This window comes from Dendrobates tinctorius, unplaced genomic scaffold (assembly GCF_039654945.1).
Source record: "Dendrobates tinctorius isolate UK_male_01 unplaced genomic scaffold, ASM3965494v1 ptg000084l, whole genome shotgun sequence".
NCBI classification, from domain to species: domain Eukaryota; kingdom Metazoa; phylum Chordata; class Amphibia; order Anura; family Dendrobatidae; genus Dendrobates; species Dendrobates tinctorius.
In genome coordinates, this window is record NW_027361752.1 from 9240801 (window position 1) to 9254847 (window position 14047).

A 14047-nucleotide genomic window follows, 5' to 3' on the forward strand; every position below is an offset into this window, starting at 1 on the left:
GTTTGATGTGTCAGCCCTCAATATCTGTATTGTTTATTGTGAAACTCATCCAGAATTCCATGCCAACAGGACGGACAAGAGACGTCTATTCTTAACGGAACTTTGCAATGAACTTTTAATGCCTACCATGATGGAGCGAAGCAACACGAAATGCTTGCTAAGGCAAACTACAGAAGCTATGATCTGATGTGGTATACATTTTCAGGAACATCCAGAGCCAAGAGAAAAAAAAGAAAGCGTTATATTTGTCCAGCAAAGAAGGAAAGGAAATCTGAGCGTATCTGTACTTCTTGTGGACAAAATGTCTGCAAGGAACATTCTTCCGAACAGATAACATGTGAAAATTGTTAGGGTCGTCAGTAAAGTTGAAAAGGAAAGTTTGACAAGAAATATTCCTGCACCATGTTTACTACAACTTTTATATAAAAAACGTTTAGACAAAAAAATTGTTATTATAAAGAATTATATAGAATGCACATATTGGGCGTTTTAAGCCCGTGTACTTTTTTGGTGTTTTTGCATGTAATTATGATGTTTTGAAATATTCACAACTTAGGCTACGTTCCCATTGGCGCTGTTATCCGCCAGTAGGGAATCCATAATGGATATGACCTCCTGGTAACTCCTGTTAAGGCTGTCGGAATGCCGGGATTCCGCCAGCCTTAGCTGGGGTCACCAGGAGGTCAGATCCATTACGGATTATGTTGTGAATTCTCACTCTGGCTTCCCTCTGGTGATTACTGAAGATAGTGGAGCTGGTCAGATTGAGAGTTCTCTTTCTGGGATCCCTCTGGTGGTTACTGGAGGTAGTGGAGCTGATCTGATTGACAGAGGCTTGCTACCTGATAATGAGGAAGACGATTGGAGATCTGGGGTTTCTGATTGGGATTTAAGACAGCTGACTCCCTCTATCCCTGCTGATGATTTTTTTCCTGCGCCTCCTGAGGTCTGATGTCTCCTGCTCTTTCCCTGCATGTTCAGCTAAGTGGTTCATTTGCTATTCTGTTTGCATTTGATCTGGTTTTGTTTATCTCTGCTTTGTGCGGGTCAGCTAGCTCCGGCTGGGGCTGTGCTGAATCACCGCCCATATGTTACTGCATGTGCCAGTTTGTTTTGTCCCCAGTTATATTGGTCTTTTTTTGCTTTGCTTTCAGAATATACCAGAGTGCTGATATAGTGGGGGGCGAAGTCGTGTGACATCTGTGTTTTTTGCATCTGACGTGTTGGATTTTGCAGGGTTTTTTGCATGATTTCAGACAGTGTCTTTCCTTTCCTGTCCTCTCTAGTCAGTGTGGGCCCCATCATTTGCTCAGTCTATTTTTCTGCCTGTGTTTGTGTTTTCATCTTGTCTCATCGACAATATAGGTTTGGGGGCTATCTATTCCTTTGGGGTCTGCTCCGGGGCAGTTTAGATTTCCCCTTTCTTGCTTAAGGCTTAGTTAGCTCTCCGGCTGTGCTGAGGTGTCTAGGATCATTGTAGGTATGCTCTACGGCTACTGCTAGTTGTGTGGACAGGATCAGGGGTCTGCATCCACTTAGTTACCAACCTCTCTGGTTTTCTGTGGCTTAGCCTGGGCCTGCTGTCCTCCTCGGTGCCCATTCATAACAAAATCACCAGCCTAACTGTAGACTCTAGGGTACTCTAAAGCAGGAAAGAATTAAAAAAAAAAAAAGTGTCAGAATTTTTTTTTCATATGTTTTTTCCTCTTTTCTTTCTGGGGCTGTAGGAGGATATTTTTTGTTTTAATGGAGACTAAGCAATTGTCTGATCGTGTTGAGCAGCTCGCTGCTGAAGTGCGGGGAATTTCTGCCTATCTCGCTCAATCATCTGCTGTCGAACCAAAAATCCCTACTCCTGATGTGTTTTCTGGGGATCGGTCTAAATTTTTGCATTTTAAGAATAATTGTAAATTATTTTTTGCCTTGAAACCTAACTCATCGGGGATCTCTGTGCAGCAGGTTAAAATTGTTATCTCCCTGCTATGCGGCGATCCCCAGGATTGGGCCTTTTCTTTGACACCTGGAGATCCTATTCTGGCTAATGTGGAGTGGATTCGTTTTTTCAAGCCTTTGGGTTGTTGTATGATGAATCTAATGCTATTGATCAAGCTGAGAAAACTTTATTGGCATTGAACCAGGGTCAGGATTCTGCAGAGTTATATTGTCAAAAATTCCGAAAGTGGGCGGTCCTTACTAAAAGAAATGACGATGCCCTAGCAGCTCTCTTTCGGAAGGGTTTGGCAGAAACCGTAAAAGATGTTATAGTGGGATTTCCTGTTCCCTCTGGTCTTGACGACTCTATGTCATTGGCCATTCAAATTGATCGGCGTTTACGTGAACGTAAAACTACACGAGAGGCATTGCCGCCTTTCGAACGAACTTCTGAACCCATGCAATGTGATAGGGTTTTGTCTAGGGCGCAACGTCAGGAGTTTAGAAGGCGTAATAAGTTGTGTTTTTTCTGTGGGGACGCCTCTCATACTATTGCTGTCTGCCCTAAACGAGAAAAGAGTTTTGATCACACATTTGCGGTGGGCAGTTTACAGCCTAAGTTCCTTTTGGCGACTACCCTGATCTGCTCCTTGTCTACATTTTCCACTAAGGCTTTTGTTGATTCAGGAGCAGCTTTGAATCTGATGGATTTGGATTTTGGTAAACGTTGAGGTTTTCCCATGATACCCCTGCGGACTCTTATCCCTTTGAGGGGTATTGATGCTACTCCCTTGGCAGAGAATAAACCCCAGTTTTAGAACCAGATGATAATGCGGGTCGCCCTGGACCACCAAGAAAATTGTAAATTTTTGGTGTTGCACAATTTGCATGATACTATTGTTCTGGGTTTCCCTTGGTTGCAAACTCATAATCCTGTTTTAGATTGGAAATCTGTGTCTGTGGTGACGAGTTGGGGTTGTCAATGTGTTCTTATTTGCAAATAAAGTCCGTGGAGCCTCATTTAAGAGTCTCAAGCACAGGACTAGCCAGAGCTGGATATTGACTTAAAGGGCCACTTAATATGGTGGTAATGGTGGTTTTTGAAAGGAGCCACCCCTTGGCTGGGTCCTTCCCTGGAAGAAGATCATTCTAGTCCTGTGTTTGAGACTCTTAAATGAGGCTCCACGGACTTTGTTTGCATATTTGCATTTCCCAGGGAGCATTGCACCTAGCATTTCACTGATTGAGCGGCTTTGTCGGCTGCCGCAGTGTTTTCTTTGACTGGTCTCCCTGAGGTCAGTGATTCTTTCGTAATGTGTTCTTATTGACACTCCTGTTTTCTCCACCTCTCCCCAGTCTCTTGATATTCCTGACTATTTGGCTAATTTTTCTGATGTATTCAGTGAGAGTAAGTCTGCATCTTTGCCTCCTCATCGGAGTTATGACTGTACAATTGAGTTAATGCCCGGGTGTAAATTTCCCGAGGGTCGGCTTTTCAACTTATCGGTACCCAAACATGATGCTATGCGATCTTATTTCAAGGAGTCATTGGAGAAGGGTCATATTATACCATCCTCTTCACCTTTAGGTGCTGGTTTTTATTTGTGGCCAAGAAAGATGGTTCACTAAGGCCGTGTATTGACTATCGTTCCCTTAACAAAATCACTGTTAAATATCAGTACCCGCTACTCCTGATTTCTGATTTATTTTCCAGAGTTAAAAGTGCCTGTTGGTCTACCAAGCTTGACCTCAGGGGGCGTATAATCTTATTCGCATCAAGCACGGGGATGAATGGAGGATGGCGTTTAATACTCCGGAGGGACATTTTGAGTACCTGGTGATGCCTTTTGGGCTCACTAATGCCCCTTCTGTCTTCCAGTCTTTTATGAACGATATTTTCCAGGACTTTGTGAATAAGTTTTTGATCATTTATCTGGATGATATTTTGATCTTTTCCAGTGATTGGGATTCTCATGTGGAACATGTCCGGACTGTGTTCTGGATTTTGAGGGAAAATTCTCTGTATGTTAAGGGATTGAAGTGCCTCTTTGGTGTACAGAGGATTTCATTTGTGGAATTCATTTTGTCCCCATCGGCTATTGAAATGGACCTGGCCAAGATACAGGCCATTTATGATTGGGTTCAGCCCACTTCTTTGAAGGCTCTCCTGAAGTTTTTGGGTTTTGCTAATTTCTACTGTAAATTTATAAGTAATTTTTCTGGTATTATTAAACCACTGACTGATTTGACCAAAAAGGGCACTGATGTGGTGAATTGGTCTCCAGAAGCAGTTTCGGTATTTCAGGAGCTTAAGCGGAGATTCACTTCTGCTCTGGTTCTATGGCAACCTGATGCCTCACTCCCATTTCAGGTGGAGGTAGATGCTTCTGAGATTGGTGCAGGAGCCTTTTTGTCCCAAAGAGATCCGGTGACTTCTAAGATGAATCCCTGTGCCTTCTTTTCTCGAAAATTCTCCCCATCTGAACGTAACTATAACATGGGGAATCGGGAATTGTTGGCCATGAAATGGGCATTTGAAGAGTGGAGACATTGGTTGGAGGGAGATAGGCATCAAGTTGTGGTTCTCACCGACCACAAGAATTTGATTTATCTTGAATCAGCCAAACGCTTGAATCCTAGACAGGCTAGGTGGGCCTTGTTTTTCACTCTTTTTAATTTTGTGGTCTCTTTTCTTCCGGGCACTAAGAATGTTAAGGCGGACGCCATTTCTAGGAGTTTCTTTGCGGATTCTCTTGATGTGACCGAGCCTACTACCATTCTAAATGAGGGTGTAGTTCTTTCTGCCATCTCACCCGATTTGAGATGTGCCCTGGAGGAATTTCAGGAGGACAAACCTGAATGTTTCCCTATGGGAAAATTGTATGTCCCTGACCAGTGGAGGAAAAGAGTAATGTCTGAAATTCATTGCTCCGCGTTGGCTGATCATCCAGGCATTTTTGGTACCAGAGATTTGGTGAGTCGGTCTTTTTGGTGGCCTGCCTTATCTTGTGATGTCAGGAATTTTGTGCTGTCCTGTGGGACTTGTTCTCGGTCCAAGCCCTGTTCTCGTTCTAGTGGGTTGTTGATGCCCCTGCCGGTGCCCAGGAGGCCATGGACTCATATCTCAATGGATTTTATTTCTGATCTTCCTGTCTCTCAGAGAATGACTGTTATCTGGGTGATTTGTGATAGATTTTCTAAGATGGTTCATCTTGTACCACTCCCAAAGTTCCTATCTTCTTCTGAGTTGGTGCCCTTGTTTTTACAACAGGTGGTTCGGTTGCACGGGATTCCTGAGAACATTGTGTCGGACAGAGGAGTCCAATTTGTTTCCAGATTTTGGAGAGCTTTTTGTTCCAAACTGGGTATTCAGTTATCTTTCTCCTCTGCATTTCATCCTCAGACCAATGGGCAGACTGAGAGAACAAACCAGACTTTGGAATCCTATTTGAGATGTTTCATATCTGTTGATCATGATGACTGGGCCTCTTTTTGCCCTTGGCTGAATTTGTGCTAAACAAGAGGGTTAGTTCTGCCACTTTGATGTCACCATTTTTCTGTAACTTTGGGTTTCATCCTCGATCTTCTTCAGGGCAGGTGGAATCTTTGGCCTGCCCAAGTGTGGATTCTGTGGTAGAGAGAATGCAGCAGATTTGGGACCAAGTGGTGGATAAGTTGTCACACTCTCAGGAAAAAGCCCAATGGTTTTCCAACCGGTTTAAAGTGGGTGATATGGTTTGGTTGTCTTCAAAGAATATTCCTATGAAGGTTGCGTCTCCAAAATTCAAGCCAAGATTCATTGGACCTTATAAGATTTTGGAAATCCTTAATCCCGTTTCTTTCCATTTGGCTCTTTCAGTTACGTTTAAGATTCATAACGTGTTCCATAAATCCTTGTTGAAGAGGTTTGTAGAGCCAGTAGTTCCCATGGCGGCGCCTCCTGACCCTGTATTGGTTAAAGGTAATTTGGAGTATGTGGTAGAGAAAATATTGGATTCTCGTTTGGCTAGATGGAGACTCCAGTACCTGGTCAAATGGAAGGGTTATGGCCAGGAGGATCTCTTGGGTCTCTGCTTCTGTCATTCATGCCAAAAGATTGGTTTGTGCTTTTCACTAGGCCCATCCTGACCGGCCTGGTGGCATGGATGACGGCTCGGTGACCCCTCCTCAAGGGGGGGTACTGTTGTGAATTCTCTCTCTGGCTTCCCTCTGGTGATTACTGAAGATAGTGGAGCTGGTCAGATTAAGAGTTCTCTTTCTGGGCTCCCTCTGGTGGTTACTGGAGGTAGTGGGGCTGATCTGATTGACAGAGGCTTGCCACCTGATAATGAGGAAGACGATTGGAGATCTGGGGTTTCTGATTGGGTTTTAAGACAGCTGACTCCCTCTATCTCTGCTGGTGATTTTTTTCCTGCGCCTCCTGAGGTCTGATGTCTCCTGCTCTTTCCCTGCATGTTCAGCTACTGTAAGTGGTTCATTTGCTATTCTGTTTGCATTTGATCTGGTTTTGTTTATCTCTGCTTTGTGCGGATCAGCTAGCTCCAGCTGGGGCTGTGCTGAATCACCGCCCATATGTTACTGCATGTGCTTGCTGCCTCGGGGTTATCCTTGAAACTGATCTCTCTTTCAAACCACATATCCAAGCCCTTTCCACTTCCTGCCGACTTCAACTCAAAAATATTTCACGGATCCATACATTCCTCAACCAAGAATCTGCAAAAACCCTAGTCCATGCCCTCATCATCTCCCGCCTTGACTACTGCAACCTCCTGCTCTGTGGCCTCCCCTCTAACACTCTCGCACCCCTCCAATCTATTCTTAACTCTGCTGCCCGACTAATCCACCTGTCCCCCCGCTATTCCCCGGCCTCTCCCCTCTGTCAATCCCTGCACTGGCTCCCCATTACCCAAAGACTCCAGTTCAAAACCCTAACCATGACATACAAAGCCATCCACAACCTGAGTCCTCCGTACATCTGTGACCTAGTCTCCCGGTACTTACCTGCACGAAACCTCCGATCCTCACAAGATCTCCTTCTGTACTCCCCTCTTATCTCCTCTTCCCACAATCGCATACAAGATTTCTCCCGTGCATCCCCTCTACTCTGGAACTCTCTACCACAACATATCAGACTCTCGCCTACCATGGAAACCTTCAAAAAGAACTTGAAGACCTACCTCTTCCGACAAGCCTACAACTTGCAGTAACCACCGATCCACCAAACCGCTGCACGACCAGCTCTACCCTCGCCTACTGTATCCTCACCCATCCCATTGTAAATTGTGAGCCCTCGCGGGCAGGGTCCTCTCTTATCCTGTACCAGTCGTGACTTGTATTGTTTAAGATTACTGCACTTGTATGTATTATGTATACCCCCCCTCACATGTAAAGCGCCATGGAATAAATGGAGCTATAATAAATAATAATAATGTGCCAGTTTGTTTTGTCTCCTTTTATATTGGTCTTTTTTTGCTTTGCTTTCAGAATATACCAGAGTGCTGATATAGTGGGGGGCGAAGTCGTGTGACTTCAGTGTTTTTTGCTTCAGACGTGTTGAACTTTTGCAGGGTTTTTTGCATGATTGCAGACAGTGTCTTTCCTTTCCTGTCCTGTCTAGTCAGTGTGGGCCCAATCGTTTGCTCAGTCTATTTTTCTGCCTGTGTTTGTGTTTTCATCTTGTCTCACCGACAATATATGTTTGGAGGCTATCTATTCCTTTGGGGTCTGCTCCGGGGCGGTTAGATTTCCCCTTTCTTGCTTTAGGTTTAGTTATCTCTCCGGCTGTGACAAGGCGTCTAGGATCATCGTAGGTACGCTCCACGGCTACTGCTAGTTGTGTGGACAGCATCAGGGGTCTGCATCCACTTAGTTACCAACCTCTCTGGTTTTCTGTGGCTTAGCTTGGGCCTGCTATCCTCCTCGGTGGTAGTGGGAATGCATCCTTACTTTGCAATTTTCAAATAAACTTTGAAAATTATTTTTGAGTTATTCCATGTTATTTGCACACAGGCCTAAAAGGCCCCAGGTATGTGAAAGTATAGATTTCTATGGTTATGTGTTCTAGGGTTAAATAAGAGAGAATGGCTAGCTCTGTCCAGCTGAGAGCATCAGCCAAGCACATGTTCCAGGAGCTCTCAACTGAATCAGATTAACCCCTGCACTGTTAGGAGAAATCTGCACTGTTTACTATGATAGTGAAGTGCTTCTAATCAGTGCTGGAGTTGGAGAAATCAGATGCTGTGGTCATCTGGCTGCTCTCTGTTGCGTTTGTGGCACCCTTGAGGGTCCAGTCACCACAGAGGTACTGCACCTCCACCAGAGGTGTAGTATCCCACCTTTCAGGTAAGATGGAGATGCCTGACCTGGCTCTGACACTACACCTACATCCACCACACACTATAGCAGCAGGGCACCTGGATGGACCCTACGGGAAGAGGATCTCATCCCTGCTGGCTAGGAAAGGGTGTTAGAAGGTGGGTGGGGTTTGAGGGTGAGAGCAGGAGAAGAGAAGGGACGTTAGAGGAGTCTTCCCGGAGGGGAAGAAAGGAGAGGATGTGTGTGCAGCAGCTCCCTGTCAGAGGAGCTGCTGGGAAGGAAAAGAGACTGAAGGAAGCTCCCTGGAGAGGGAAAGGATCCCAGGGGCATGGTACAGCGACCATACTGTCTGTGGGGCTTGTTCCACGCCGAATGATGTCAGGTGGAGGGATCAGTCACAGTATAGGGACTGGCCCTATAACTAGTGGAGTGAACAACGGACTCAGCTAGGTCAACCAGAAGCTGTGAGCATCGCAAGTGCTGAAGCCAAACCCACAATCATTCGCTGAAAAGGTATACACATAGGATCCAGGGACCTAGAGGTTATTCCCGACAAGATCCAAGTTTGCTGGCTTGGGACACTGACTGTGAAGGTGCTGGACAGGAGGGAGGAAATCAGCACAGTGAGATGGCCAGGAAAGGCATACACTGAAGGGAGTCCAGGGAAGGTGTTCTCTATCTGCCTGGAAGTTGGCTGAACCCCTTATCAGGAGGACGTAGCATTTAGCGGGCATCTGTGTGCACCAGAACTGTGAGTAAAGACTTGGAACTGCATTCAGCTGTGTCTTCTGCGTTCTTCCAGTACCACCTATTCAGCACTGCTACATCCCTTGCTTCACACCACCTCCCCATCTCTCTCAACTTCTACTACAACTGCCCTGGGACTAAGCTCTGCCTGTGGAGAGCTATTCCAACGCTGCTGCATCCCATCATCAGTCACAGAGGATCTGCACTGCAGCGCTGGTTACCTCTGATCAGAAACCACAGGTGGCGTCACGAACACTTATTATAAAAACTCTTTATTTTCATCTCTTGTAAATACACCCCTTTTATTGGACGCCCAGGGCTATGGACCGGGTCACTGCCACTGTGACACTGCCCCTTTAAGAAGCGGTCCGGTACCGAGTACCCCACGGCCCTGGCTGGGGCACACCACGGTAAGCCTGTGATGCTTGTTCTGGCCTCATTCAGGCTCATAGACTTACATTGAAAAATGACTTCTGGTCTGCCCAGCAAACACTAAAGTCATACAACAGTGGCAACTAACAGAGGAGGACTGGAGTGATGCTGAAAACAGAAGAAGACAACGGCTGCCGGTAAGTACATTTCTACAGGCAGGAGCATACATTTGTGATACTACTCCAGGAGTGAAAAAAAAATCTGGAGAGGTCCTTTAGGGCAGTGGTCCCCAACCTTTTTTGCACCAGGGACTGGTTTCAAGCAAGACCATTCTTCCATGGCCCGGCAGGGCGGGGATGGAGGTGTGGCAGGGGCGGGGCTTTGGTCATAAGGGGCGGGGCTGCGGACGCGGTTGTAGTGTAGCAGTGCATACTTATTATTAAATAACATTTATAATGTGACTCAACTCACCATAGGTTTTGAATGAGTGCTCCATCACCCCATTCTTGCCTGCTCCATCACCCCATCACTCCCTTCTCCCCATCACTGCCATCTCTCCATCATTGCCTTCACCCCATCACTCCCTTCTCCCCATCACTCCCTTCTCCCCATCATTGCCTTCACCCCATCACTCCCTTCTTCCCATCATTGCCTTCACCCCATCATTGACGTCTCTCCATCATTGCCTTCACCCCATCACTGCCGTCTCTCCATCATTGCCTTCACCCCATCACTCCCTTCTCCCCATCATTGCCTTCACCCCATCACTCCCTTCTTCCCATCATTGCCTTCACCCCATCATTGACGTCTCTCCATCATTGCCTTCACCCCATCACTGCCGTCTCTCCATCATTGCCTTCACCCCATCACTCCCTTCTCCCCATCATTGCCTTCACCCCATCACTGACGTCTCTCCATCACTCCCATCATGGCCTTCTCCCATTACCCCCTCATGGCCTTCTCCCATTACCCCCTCATGGCCTTCTCCCATTACCCCCTCATGGCCTTCTCCCATTACCCCCCTCATGGCCTTCTCCCATCACCCCAGGCATCATGGCCTTCTCCCATTACCCCCTCATGGCCTTCTCTCCCCATCATGGTCTCCTCCAGGGCCAGGCTCCACCTACACAAACACAGACAAACACACACACACATACATGTACACACACAGACAGACATACATATACACACATTATATATACACACACAGACAGACATATATACACACACATTATATATACATACACAGACAGACATACATACACACACACACATTATATATACACACCACCTCTCACCTGTCCGCAGCATCGCCCGCGCTTCCTCGCTCTGACACAGCAGCGGCGCGCTCCTCTCTGTGTCAGTCAGAGACAGGAAGCGCGGGCGGCGGGCAGGAAGCTGGACGGGTCCTTGCAGCTCCGCTCCTGCTATTCCCTCTTGCAGGCAGCGGAGCTGCTTGATCGCTCCCTGCCCGCTGCTACACGCAGTTTAAGAATTGCTGCGCGCTGCCCCAGCCCCCGCTACGCCACTGACCGCCCCTGGCTCCCCTTGTGTCCGCGGACTGGCAAGGGCACTGCAGCGGCCCGGTGCTGGGCCGCGGACCGGCGGTTGGGGACCCCTGCTTTAGGGGCAGAATAGTTCCTATCATTCCAAAGGGTTGTGAGAATTCACATGCTGCGAGGTTGCTGTGATTTTCACTGTACATCCACAGAAATTTATAATACATTATGTGTAGAGGAAAAAACCCTATCCACCCGTAGTGGTGGAATATGTCCAAAACATTAAAAGCAAGCTACAGCTTATCTATTCTAAGACTAACCAATATTCCTAGTAAAAAAAGAGAGAAGCCAGCGCTGCTTGTGATCAAAATGCAATACATAAAGTGCATATGCACATATTAATTTCTAACTGTATTCAGAATGAGATATTTGTCTGTCTGGACCTGGTTGGCCATTATCTGCGCTCACCTTTTCTGGCTTCATGGGAGTGATTCAGAAATGCTTCAGGTACAGTGTGCATTTAATATGGTCTTGCTTTTAAAACATTTAGGAGGTCACAATGGCACAGGGAATATAAAAAAAGAGGAGTAGGACTGCCCCATATGAGACTGCCTTGGCGTGGCGGGGTAGCGCAAATGATTGATCAATTTTTTGCTAAATGTCTCATTTTGAAATACAGTTAGAAATCAATATGTGCATATGTATTTTATGAATTGCGTTCTGACCACAAGCAGCGCTGGCTTCTCCCCTTTTTAACCAATATTCCTAAAGCCAAATGAAACTGAATAGATAAAAAAAAATAAAAGAGGTAGCACAACAAAATATCTCACAAACGTATCCAACTTTATCAAATATAAAATACCCAGAAAAGTAATTAAATAAAAAATAAATTAAAACACAGAGTAACTCTAATTTTTAATAAATTTTCAGTCTATTTTATATTTAAAAAAGTGAGATATTTTTAGCACCATTTATTTATTTATTTTTCTATCTATAGGTGTTCTATTCTGCACAGTAGCATTCCTACCTGGGACACAGCGAGTGCTGTCACCTCGGGCTGCACGCTCAGAAGGACCCACATGGTGCTACCGCTGCTCTAAACTGTATCGGTGTACGCAGCGTTGGTCTGCCAACAAAATGGTCCTGTGGTGAAAATTGGTGCAAAAAGACTGAAAGAATTGACGTGATGCAGATTTGACACTGCTTCAAATCTGCAAGGAATAAACAAGCAATGTGTGCATAAGGGTATGTGCACACGTTGAGTAAATTTTCTGCGCCATTTCTGCATTTCTTGGCAGGAAAAATGCAGCTGCAAAAATACATGTTTTTAGCACATTTTTAGTGTACTTTTGCCGCTTTTCTATTGATTTGAGTGACATCAATGGTGAAAAACACAGGGCAAAAATGCACCGAGAAATGACGTGCTGCAGATTATTTTGTGCACCGAATCTGCTTATCAAAAGTGCTCAACGCCTGCACGGCACTTCAAGTTTCTCATTTAATTTGCTAGCATCAGAAGATTTTGCTTCAGGTTTTGTCACAAATACTCGCAGAAAAAACAAAACAAAAATGCAACAAATACTTAATGTGCGCACATATCCTAATGGTTGCGCAGAGTTAGCATACCTCATATGTTGTTGCTATTATTTGTAGAAATTTTTGACCATTGCTTTTGCACTGATACAAAGAAACCCCAAACACTCAATAATCTTGCTACAACTTCACAGTGTATAAAAAGTACATAAAATGGATCACTCGGTAATAGGCTCCAAATCTGGGAACAAAGGTAGGCTGCAATCAGCGTGAAATGTTGAAAGAAATTAAAAACATTTTCTTTTGGCTTTTTTTGACTAGACATTATGCCCTAGTTCTCTGTCTGCTTTGTTCAAGATATCACCTTTAATTAAATTCTCCCAAACCATTTAATGTTTCTACATTGCGCAACGATTATTCACGTGTAGGAGACACAATAACAGACTCAAAGGATGAAATGAGTTTACATATTCCCCTTTTATTGCATATATTGGAAATTGTAGCGAAAACAAAACATAATTTGCATTTTGTTCCTAGTTTCATTAATGTAATTTGTGCATGAGCTTTGTATGGATGCCAGTATTGAGAAGGGGACAATATACTAAGGTTTTCTGTTAACGTTAACTATTTGCCTCAGATTTTTCTGCACCAAGTGTGGGAAGGAAAAACACTGTAAAATAAGCACTTTTTTACTGAATTTTTCGTTAATTTCTGATGTGTTTATACTTGTGTTTTTTCCATTATTTTGAATGAGTCAAAAATGTACCATAAAAAAGAATTGACATGTTACACATTTGAAAAAAAAACACAGAGTTGATGGATCAAATAAAGAAGGAAGACTTAGCAGAATGTCCATAAGATTTAAGAACTGTTGCAATATTTTTGATCCATGGAAAGCACACAGAAAACATTCAGCAAAAAAGCCGGTGTGAACAAGTCCTTAGTGTTCCTGGAGTTGTTATTAGGTAGATGCCAGGACTGTGTGGGCAAATATTCAGAAAGACGACTTCTGTATGGTGGCCATAAGGAATTATTACTAATGTAAAGCACTAGTATGAAGCTTGTAACAGACATGGTGGTCTCCACAAGAGGGTCAGATATTGTAGAGCGTTATTTGATGGTTGTGACGATATTCATCCTCACGTACAACCTAGATTTGGGGCCTAACATTTGATATTTAAATGTGTAAAGAAAGCCTCATTTATTTATTGTGAGTAGAGAAAATTAGACCTTTGGAAAATGTCCACAAAACCAAACCATTTCATCTGGATTAAAATATACATTTATTCATATTTATTTGATTTCAGTATTGTTACTCCTTTATAAATAACTTGTGAGGCCACATCTAGAATATGGGATCCAGTTTTGGGCTTCACATTTTATAAATGACATTCAGAAGTTAGAGTCAGGTCAAAGGCGGGCAACTAGATTATTACAAGGGATGGAAGGCCGCTCATATGACGAGAAGTTGGAAAAGTTGGGCTTGTTTAGCTTAGAAAAAAGACGCCACAGAGGAGATATCATTTATATGTATAAATATATATGTGGTCAGTACATAAGAATGGCACATGACTTATTACTTTCTAAGACCATTCTGAGGACCAAGGGGCACTCATTATAGGTGGAAAAATGGTGATTCCGACAGCTAA

General features: G+C 44.5%; 1 protein-coding gene across 3 annotated transcripts in view; it reads right to left on the reverse strand.

The window, feature by feature from the left end:
- The window catches only part of HTR1F (5-hydroxytryptamine receptor 1F), a 376176-nt gene that overhangs the window by 135799 nt on the left and 226330 nt on the right, over positions 1-14047 (reverse strand). The gene's annotated exons all lie outside the window — the stretch shown is intronic.